This window comes from Penaeus monodon, chromosome 21 (genome assembly GCF_015228065.2).
Source record: "Penaeus monodon isolate SGIC_2016 chromosome 21, NSTDA_Pmon_1, whole genome shotgun sequence".
Lineage (NCBI taxonomy): Eukaryota > Metazoa > Arthropoda > Malacostraca > Decapoda > Penaeidae > Penaeus > Penaeus monodon.
In genome coordinates, this window is record NC_051406.1 from 11540812 (window position 1) to 11541131 (window position 320).

Consider the following 320-nt stretch of genomic DNA (forward strand, 5'->3'; position numbering starts at 1 on the left):
CGATGAGCTCTGCAAATCTCTGAAAGCTGGGTTTAAAACATAAAGAGATGAAATGTCAGTTAATAAAAGATAAAGGAATTTTATTTTCCATAGAAATCGTATGAAATGTATTTGAAGGATTAATAAGGGAGGGGGAGGCAGGTATTATTGGAACAGTGATTGGCATTCCAGTTTTTATGTTTGTAATTATTAGAAATCATTACTGGTGGAATTAAATGTGTAGGGGTAAAAGTGCAATGCTTTGGTTACCAACGCAATACATGGGAATTACCTGTAATTGCCAATTTGCATTTCTACTTAATGATTTCTCTCTTTCGTTT